Here is a 10000-nt window from a genome sequence, read left to right as displayed (position 1 = left end):
AAATATCATTCAATAGTACATGTTGGATTTTTATTTTTTTTTATTTTTTGTCAGGGATTTCTCCTTTGATTTTCTTTGAATTTGCAGTTATCAGTGACTGGTGGCCCAGTTACCTTGTGAAGGTTTCATTTGAATGAATTAAGTACTTCTCCTAAAAATTCAATATCATTTCAATAGATGTAGCCTCTAAAGTAACCTGCAGTGATGCTTCATGAGCAAATCACATGATGTCAGAATGGTATGGTTTCGATTTAATCAAGAAAGAGATTAAAGTGGATGTGTGTTATTTTCAACTTCACCGCAGCACCGCCATTTGTCAAAGTCAACCTTCTGATTGCTTTGGACCTACTGCTATCCAGGTCTTGTCAAAATAGTAGTCAGCATAGTCTGAAGCAGGTAGACTGGCCTATGTAGAGCAGTATCAAACACAATAAAACAGAATTCATTGACTTGTGAATTATGAAGTTAATAGGTTGATCATAAATTTTGTAGCCATTAATTTATCTTTATAACACTGGCACATCTTCAGTACATTTTTCTTTTTCTTTTGTATCATTTTATACAGTGGAGTTAAGTAGTACTGAGCATAATTTTGATGTGTACTGTATATCAGAATTCCTGTAATTCCAATGCTAGGATTAAATGTCTTGCATGAATACACTGGAGAAGGACATGAGCATATTTAGAAACGTATCAAGGAAAGGGTATTTCAAGAATGTGGCTTCTTGGAAAGGAGGCAAATGTAAATATTGTATGCTTGAATTACACTATGATTATGTATAATCAAATAACTGTATTTTGAGGCATTTTCTTTTATAATTGGTTGGGTTAATGGCTGTTTTGCTGTAAGTTGTTATAAAGTCAGATTTTTTTTCCTTTAAGTAAAATCATGACAGATATTTGATGTTATTTTTAATCATCATACTAGGCTATTGTGAAGCTACCTTTTTAACTCCACACTTGCCAGTAGGCTGATTGCCAGTCAAAAAAGCTATTGAAATATTCTTCTGGACGGAAAATGATTTTTAAAATCTTTTTATGCTTATATGGCAAACCATTATTAGAGGTTTATCATTTTATAAAAGTAACAGAAAATGTTAAAATTACTGCCAGGTTATAGAATTCATTCAATTTGCCGATAATGCTAGGTCGTCTTTCTTTTCTTTGTCTTTTTCACCCCCCACCCCCCCTTCCCCCCCAGCACCACCTTTCTTTCTTCCTCTTTTTTTTCCCCCCCCTTAAAGTAAGAGCTTTAAGATAATGTGGCTTATATTCTGACACTTTGTTCCCCTTCACAGCAGCGACCTGGCTGGCCTTTGGCAATGAAATTCAATGCACATGGCTCCGCAGTCAAATCATCAAATTTCCCTGTGTGTATATTAGAGTTTTGTAATGTGTTTCCATTATGAAACAATGCGGGGATAATTGTCTTTGGTAGCAATTAGCTAACAGGTTTGTTCAGTGCTATTGGCAGAGGCATCCATCATCCCCCTCCCTGACCACACTTTTTGTCTAGTGTGGACTATGGAGATCAATAGAATTCTATATAGGGGAAATCACCTCAGCTTTAATGAGCTGCAAGTCTCAGTCAGTCTTGGTTTGTATTTTTAATTTTTTCCTTTAAAATTAGAAATTGGGGGAAAAGTTCGATTCCTTTGGGAGTGGAGAGTACTACGTGTGTACTATTACTTTCACTAGATCAATACTAAGTTTTAAATTGTTTTTCTTTCCATAAAAAGGTATGGCTAATAGAATGGGACACATAATTTTAGTAACATATACTTTGGTACTTTAAATAGATTTTAGTAACATATACTTTAATACTATCTCCTCTTAAGAAGTACTGTTGGGATTTCTGGGGGGTAGTTTTTAGAATATGATATGTACATTCTGCACAGTTCCTCAGTAGTTAACAAGAAACTCTAGCAGCACTTTGAGAACGATTTTGTTGTACTGACTTTGTTACTGCTCCTGGTTAAATCATGTTTTAGAGTCTTTTAGAGTACTTTTATGCTGTACTGTTGCTTACCCTCACAACAAATCTAATATATTGATACGGTAGACATTATAGAGACTGAGTTTCAGGGAGCATAAGTGACTTGGCTATGGTCCTGTAATTATTATACGTAAAGCAAACCCTAGAGCCCAGATTCCAAATTAAGTCTGTTCAATAGAATTGCGTTATTTTTCTTCCTCTTGAATTAGGCAGTATAGGGAAGTTTACTCACATCGTGCCATTACCTTCTCTTCATGAAATCTGAAGGGAATTTGAAGTTGGGTTGTTCTGAGGGGAAATTGTTAGCATTTCTATGGTTTTCCATGGCCTCGAAATAACCCAGCGAGGTAGGTGAGTCATAGGAGGCCAATTTACAGGTGAGGAAACTGAGACTCTAAGAAACTGTAAATGGAAAGGATGGTAAAGGGCATGGTAGTGAATGGCAGTGCTCGAAATCAAGGCTTCCATCTCCTCGTCAAGATCCTTTTACTGCATTACAGTAAATAAAGTATCAGTTAAAATACCTGTTGGGGAAATGCTGTCAGAATAGGATTGCAGATTTTCATGTCACATTTCAGACCTGGGAAAAAACAGGAGATGGAGAGCTCTTTACTATTTTGTCATCAGTTCAGGTAATTGAGCCCTACCCCACTCAGAAGTCTTTCTTTTAAACGTACAGTGTTACCAACAGCATTTTGATTAGTGATGAGTAGTAGGTAGATTACATTTGGGTCTGTTATTTTAAAAGAGAAAATCCTTATATTTTGAGCAAACTCTTTAAATATCGATATACATTTTTTCCTATTTTATGTCATGTTTTTTAATTGCACCAACAGGGAGAATCGTTGGAAAATGATGACCAGTTACAGACTACCGAGTTGCTATGGAAGCCTGAATTTTAGTTTTATGTTTTATAATCTACCCCTGGGATCTCACCTTATACCATCTTAACTTTTGTAAGAAGGCTAGAGATTTTGTTTTTTTGTGTGTGTTGTTCAGTGCTCCCCAATTTTAGCACACACACCACTCCCTGTTAAGTCTCAAGTATTAAATGTGTGAGTGAGTATATGAAGAAACGAGTGTCACTCTAAGAAATGTGACTTTCTACTAAGAATCATGTTATAGATAACTCTGTTAATAAAGATTTTTCTAACTGGAGTAGATATGAAACTGGAAATATCCTTAAATGGTAGGAGATTATCTAAATGTTCATAGTTTTTTTCATGAAAATCAATTAGCTATAATTTGTAAAAGATCTTATTAATGAGGAAGCTAGTATTATAATAAAATTATAAATTAAGCATATTGACTGTCCTTGAGTCTGAATGTGAGGCAGATTAAAATGTCTGAAGAACCATTGGGAACATACCTCTATCCATATTAAAAACTGGTGGTTTTATTTATTTCCTAAAGATTTTACATAGCTTTTTTTCTTTGTTTCTTTCTTCCATATAGCAGTATATTCTGCCTGGCTGTGGGATAGCCCACTGCAAATACTAATATTCTTTTAAAATGAATAATATAATTGAATGAAATTTGTAGTGAAGGTGAATGTTTTGTGGAATACCAATTTACTTAATTTCCTTAAGGGGATGTGCTCTTCTACCTAACATGTGTGTAATTCCTTCTCTCCCTCAAGTGAAATTATGTTTAATCGAACGGGATTACTAATTTTTTGTTCTCACTTTTTGAATGACCTTAACTTCAGTTTTGAAACAAACTGGTTTAGAGCTTTAGGCACTGTGCTAGGCCATCAGTACATAGTATAATCATCTTTAAAACTCTAGAGTTTAATAGAAGAAAGTGTGAGAGAGCATCCAGTAGGATTTCGGATCTGATTAGACTTTGAGTAGTTTCTTACTAACAATACTGGAATATCGATTCCTTTGAAATTCATGTTTATTATTCTTCTGCAGTTTGTCAAGAGCTATTTGAGTTGCTGACTGTATCCTGAGTGCTACATTATGTATTGCAGTAGATGGAAAGAAGAATAAAATTCATAGACTTTCCACTGAAGAAGTCACAGCTTAGTGGGATATGTGAAGCACACACATAATAATTATCCTTCTATATGTGTTTTTAGAGGTGAAAACATGTTGGAAGGAATCGGTGGAAAGATATATTCTGATTTGTAGAATTAGAGGAGGCTTTATGGACTGAGGAAGTATGGCTGTAGGAGAAGACAATCGAAGACAGAGAGCTATGTGAACCAAGGAAGGAAAATGGAAAAGCATGCAATCTGCTTAAGAACCAGTAGGAAGCAACTGATTATTTTAAATAGCAGTGCTTTTCAACAGCACAGATGTGAAGGATATCATTTACCTAGGGGTAACCAGGATTCTACATAATTTGTAGCACTTTTCTGTAACTCCACCCCCCTCTCTTCCGCTCAAGAAAGCATACTGGAAAACAAAGATGAGTAATATTATTAAAGTAATAGCTAAATCAATTTTCATGTATTTAGAAAAAAGTACTCACAAATTTACTTAGTGTTAGCTATAAATAACTTGCATACACTTTATAATGGATCATGATACAGAGCTGTGTGTTATAATAGCAGTTAAGAACAAAGATTGAGGATAACATTGCAACACTCACTATGCAGAATGGATTGAAGTAACAGATGTAACAGTGAGAACAATTAATGAACTATTACATTATTCTTAGAAAATTTAAAACAAGTCTGAATTAGTATCTGCAACAGAAGTGAAAGAGGAAGTAAAGTCTATAGGACATAGCAACTTACTAGATACTAGTGATGAGGAAGTGAAAGGAGGATGAATCTGAAATTTCAAACTGGGGTAGCTCATAATAATATAAATAAGAGTTGCTTTGAATTGGAGAAGGAAAACAATTAAATTCAGTTTGGGCTATTTAATGGAGGTTCCAGAGCACGTCTTCTAGAATGCTTCTGTGAAGTTGGAAATTTGGGGCTCCTCAGGAGCGTAGTGTAGATTTGAGCCATGCATAGATGGAATGTTCTTTCCAAGACTCTTCAAATGCAAGGAGGCACTCCTCGTTCTACATGGGAATCCTCATTTGATTCTTAATCATTCAATTAATTATTTAACTCTTAAAATTATGAATGCTTGACCTTATATTTGCATAGTACCCTATATTTTTCTGCCCCCTAAATGATGGTAAACTGAATGTAAGGAATTAATGCGCCTTCCAGGAGTAAGTGCCTCATTGAGAGGAAGTGAATGCGTGGAGCATCTCTGGCTCAGTATAGAGGGGAATGTTTCCAACTCTTTACAAACCTCTTGTTTATTAATTACACATTTATTTAATGTCAAATATGATTTCCTTACACATTACACATGGGTTGCTTTCCACCTTTTACATAATTTTAAAACATTTTAAGTCTTAATGAAAAGATTTCCAAGTTTCTACATCATTTGATGTTTTCCATTTCTTGAAAGCGCAATTGTGTCCTGTTCTATCCTTGGAGCTTGCTAGTCTAGACAATTCAGGTGAAATCCCAGGGGTAGGAATTTGAGGTTATTTTGGATCCTCAGCTTTTGTTAATAAAAATTGTATGTATGGGTGGGCATTTTCTTGTATCTATTTATAGGCTTGCTTTTTACAACTGGTGGAGTGAGAAAATGACTTATTTTCGCTAGTTTACAAAAGTACAGGAGCACGTTCATTGCATGATAAATATTAATGATAATGATTGTACTGAAAGCTTTTGTCATTCAAGAAGCTCAGAATTGGAAATTAGATTCCAACTATGCTTTATATACAGTGGCATTTACTAAACTTTCTATTATCCATGATCGTGGGGATAAGCAGAGGATGGTTACTTGAAATTAAAAAATAACCTACCTTGGCTATTAATGTTGATATCTTACTGAACTTCTTCTAAATTCCACTAACTATAGAAAACTTTTACTGATTAATATTCCTCGCCTTAAATTTTTCTCAACAACTTGGGAGGAAATTTTTAAGATACAAAAAACAAATTGATCAGCGAACAGGTTGTTAGGGGCAGAGGGGGAAGATGGTGAGATTGTAGTTGGAGAAGAACCAAAGATATTGCAGGATTGATTCACAACCTGAGAGAGTAACCAAGAACTGATGACAAGTTGTCGCTTGATTTTGACAGAAATAATCCTCACCACTGCCCCTCTTCCCTCCTCCCCCTGAACTTTTGTCTCAAGAAGGATCTGGAAGTAAAAATTGGTTCGTATGTATAGAGTGCTTAAATATGCTAAATTTTCTGATATGCCCCTGATTGCATGTAATGTTTTTTTCTCTTTAAGGACAATGATTTTAAAATTTTGCCATAAAGTAGAATCTTCTTAGAACTTAAAAAAATACTTTATTTACATAGATTGATACATAAGAAAAACTCTTTGTTGGTCAATATTTATTTTGTAGTCTATGAGATATTGATTATTGGCATTTTTGATCATTCCAGAATATTTATTGCAGACCATGTTGCTTTGTTTTTCTCCTTTACAAACATGATCACTTACTAGAAACACTTTTTGTTTATCTTGAGAGATGTAGTTAATTTGGATGTCAAATTATATTGCATAGTTTCCCCCTTTTAATTACAGAGCTACGTCTTATTTTACATATTTTTAAATCAGGTAAATTGACTGGGGGAGGGGCAGAATTTTTGCCTGAGCCTATTAAGACACCATCATTATCTCTAATAATTTATAATTATGAAGTGGAATGTGGAAATTATGGAGTGGAAAATCAAGTGATTTCCTTCTCCCCAAATGATGAACTGCACTAAATTGAGAATTATCGTGGCTTATTTTTCCAGAGGGGTTAAAAGCTCAGTTGCCACTAAGCCTGGACTCTTTGCAGTTGCTCTCTTCCACTGTCTACTGGCCATTATCTGACCCCATCCTTGCCAACACCTGCCATCAACCCACCCATACACATACACACCCATTAGGAGACTGCATGGTTGTCCGAATAGTGTTCTTAATTGTTGTGCCTCTCGTTGAATCCTGTCCTGTTTTCTCCCATTTACTTTTAAGCCTTGGATACCAGTTTTGGCATCAGTCTTTAAGAGTTCCTTTTAGCCTAATTCATTCTTTCGACAAAGAACTTCTGAACTTTAAATTTGCTTTTTCTTCTGGAATTGGAATGCCCCATACTCCCTCATCCACTAGTACCTCATCTCTTGGCTCCCATTGTATTTCTGCCTCCTTATCTACTATTTTAGATCACCTTTCTGTTTTGATCTTTCTTTATGTCTTTATTTAATTATTAGCTCCTTAAGGTAATTCAAGTAAGCAAAAATAATAATATCTGATGTTTATATAACACATAGTATATGCCAGGTACTTTAAGAGCTTTACAGACTTGGATATTTAATGCTCAGAACAACTTTATGAAACAAGTTGTATTAATATCCCTATTTACAGTTGAGGAAATCAAGGCAGAGAGATCTTAAGTGACATGCCCCAGGTCCAATAAGTAGCCACAATATGATTCTAGAGCCCATGCTCTTAACAATTAACTAAACTGCCTCCGTAGGAGAAAAATTATTTTGCCACACAACTCTGTGTTGTGAAACTTGTATGGTTGAATAGTTTTCATGAGCCAGAAAGCTTATAAGTCAGCCTTGTAGTTCATAAATGTTATTGCCGAGATACAAGCTCATCAAATTTCCCAGTTTATCCGAAAAGAGGTCTTATTTTCTGTAACTCTCAGACTTTTAAGTGCTTCTGTAATTCATTTACTTATGTCATATAGCACTATATGTCTTTATAAAAAGGAGTCTTAACATATAAGTACTTAACCTTTACTTCTTAATGATGAGCTTTTAAATTGTTATTGTGCTGACATAATTAGGTGTAACGCCTAAAATGCTTTGTGTGTATAGCTATAAAAAGAAAGTAATGTGATCTAGGACTGACAGTAAAGCTGTATCTAAGAAAAAATCCTATGGAAGGTTGAAATTGAATGTGGTAACTGCAATTATCTAAAAGGAAGTCTATTACCTTATGATAAAACTGTCAAAATAATGATTGGGTACTCCCACAAATTGTACAGAGAATCAATAAAACCAATATTACGTCATGGTTTGAGAATTTAGGAATTCCACTTTCTCCTAATTCATGAAAAGATGCTAATATGTTTAAGAAAGAAATAATTGTAACATTTTTTTTTCCTGCTTTATTTTGTAAGTAACTCTTTTTTTAGAGTAAATATTTTTGCTTGAGAAACTTGATGAACCACATTCTTAGAAAATATGAATAGTATTTATTCATTAATCACATAAAAAGACACAGACAATATGAGCTACTTTCTTTTGCTTTGTAAGGACATGAAATGTAACATTTTGAGTAGATTTCCTTTGCTGGTGGAAGATAACTTCTACTTCATTCAGGTCCCATGCCTTGGTCTTTTGGATCATGGTTGATCTGTGACATTGTTGTACGCAAGTTAAGCTTTGTATTTTAATAGAGATTGCCAAATTACTCTTGCTAAAACTGAATAGTGTGTGTAGGTAAATTATTTGTCTTCTTCACTAAGCCATTCAACCTCCAACTTCTCATCTTTGTCTTTCAGTCTAAGGAGAGATTTTATATAACTAATACAAAATGGTGGACTGTGTTCCTTGCCTCGGTTCATCCCCGAGTCTCACATCCATAAATATTAGTTAACTTGAATTACATATTTTGTTGATAATGTATCTATCATTTACTTATGATCTAAGATTGAGAAGATATTAAGAAATTTTGTAGATACCCATAAAACATTTGAATAAAACTTTATTGTTTAAAAAAGTTTTGATATGTTTTATTTGACCAATACAACTTTTTTAAAATTTATTTTAAACTTTTTTATTTTTAATTATATTTGGCATATATTATATTAGTTTTAGGTGTACAACATAGTGTTAAAACATTTATGTACCTTACAAAGTGATCACCACAATAAATCTAGTAACTATCACCATAGATAGCTATTATGATGTTCTTGACTCTATTCATTATGCTGTACATTACATTCCTGTGACTTATTTTATAACTGGAAATTTATACTTCTTAATCCCCTTCCCTTTTTCCACCCATATCTATACAACAACTCTTTAAAAGAGATAAGGCAAATGTTATTTTGCAGTTTTATGTATGACAAACAGAAGTTCAGGGTGAATGCCCAGTCTAGTCACACAGTTAGAAAGGGCGAGAGCTGGGACTTGAACTCGAATCACCCATGCCTCTCTGCTCCACTGCTTACCCTCATTATGTGCCTGAGATGCACAAAGGAGTGAACAAAAGCAATGAACAAATCAAGAGACCCAGGTGTTCCAATTTCAGAGGCTTCTTTCCCTTATTTAATGAACAGCATTGTTTAGACATTGCCCAAGTGCTTAGCCTCTCGATGTTAGAATTTTATCTCCTTTCTACTTAAATTTCTTCTATTATAATTTGTGCATTTTTTTTTTTTCACCTGTTGAGTTGGAATTCCATACTAGTCGATCCTATACTAGCTTTTACTTTGGATAACTTCTTCAGGAGCCATAGTTTGCTCTTCTTTAAAAATGGATAATAACATCTAGTTTTCAGTGTTATGTAGATTAAAGATGGTTTTGTAAATTACCTAGCATAGTGTTTGGTACATAATAGACACTCAGATGATAGTGATTTTTGTAGTGATGAGCAGTAGTATTCCAATAAATCGTTATTTGAAACATATGAAAGAATTAATTTACCCTTCTTAATTACTCTTGAAAATCGAATTCTCGGATAATTTCGGGAATCCTGAAACCTCTTGAAATACTTCTTATGATACACTTTATGAGAAGAAATTAATTATTGTGTTATCAAAGCTACATAGAATGGGAGGATGGACTCAGTTTCCTGATTTTTTTTACTAATTTATTTTATCTCATAATAACAAAACAACAGCAGTATTTGGTCTACCTATTTATGTATGTACTATGGAAATTTATAGCTTTTTTTTTTGCTACAATTACTCATAATTCCATTTTATACTTCAGGGATTTTTTTTTTCTTTTTTTTTTTTGAT

General features: G+C 33.9%; 1 protein-coding gene across 6 annotated transcripts in view; it reads left to right on the top strand.

Moving 5' to 3' along the window:
- Positions 1–10000, top strand: part of CDIN1 (CDAN1 interacting nuclease 1) — a 202128-nt gene that overhangs the window by 61733 nt on the left and 130395 nt on the right. The window lies entirely within an intron of this gene.

Source organism: Pteropus medius, unplaced genomic scaffold (assembly GCF_902729225.1).
Source record: "Pteropus medius unplaced genomic scaffold, Ma_sr-lr_union100, whole genome shotgun sequence".
Lineage (NCBI taxonomy): Eukaryota > Metazoa > Chordata > Mammalia > Chiroptera > Pteropodidae > Pteropus > Pteropus medius.
This window is presented reverse-complemented; position numbering and strand designations above follow the sequence as displayed.